Here is an 883-nt window from a genome sequence, read left to right as displayed (position 1 = left end):
TTCTCAACTTTATGATGAGTTTATTTGGACATAATCCCATTGTAAATTTTGTTTATTAAATTATAGCTGTGTACATTAATGCAGTCATGGGGTACAGTGTGCTGGTTCTATATACAATCTGAAATATTTTCATCCAACTTTTAACATAGCCTTCATGTCATTTTCTTAGTTATTGTGTTAAGACATTTATATTCTGCATTTAGAAAGATTCACATGTACCCTTGTAAGATGAATCATAGGCGTGATCCCACCAATCACCTTCCCTCCACCCATCCTATCCCATTGTAAATTAAGGAACATCTGACATGGTTCGGATGTTTTGATTTGTGATTTATTAACCTTATGATGGATCTACTGGGACTTAACTAGATGCTCCGTTTATGACATTTTCAATGTACAATGGGTTTATTAGGACATAATCCCATTGTCAATCAAGGAGCATCTGTACTTTGTATATCTGTTCATGTGCTATATGCATATTTGTGCTTTCTACATAAAACAGTAAGTTTTTTTCATCTTTCAAGATCCAGTTTTGCCCCCATCGAGAATGCATGTCCTAGAATGTTAAAACCTACAGGGCATTCAGGCTCTAATTGAAATACTGGGGTAGGTACAAGAAATTACATGAGTTTGTCATTGCACAACAAACCTGTGAAGGTGGAAGCTGGGCAGATGGATCCCTTTGAAAGCTTGGAAGGGGGTTTGCTCAAAGTAGTGGGTATGAATGAGATTGGGGTGGACTTAGAATCTCTATTTCATTTTCTACTTTAAAAAAAAATCAGCAACTGTAGGATGGCACCTGTGGCTCAAAAGAGTAGGGCACCGGCCCCATATACCGGAGGTGGTGGGTACAAACCTAGACCTGGACAAAAACTGCAAAAAC

This window comes from Otolemur garnettii, unplaced genomic scaffold, assembly GCF_000181295.1.
Source record: "Otolemur garnettii isolate 467f Iridium unplaced genomic scaffold, OtoGar3 scaffold00063, whole genome shotgun sequence".
Taxonomy (NCBI): domain Eukaryota; kingdom Metazoa; phylum Chordata; class Mammalia; order Primates; family Galagidae; genus Otolemur; species Otolemur garnettii.
This window is presented reverse-complemented; position numbering follows the sequence as displayed.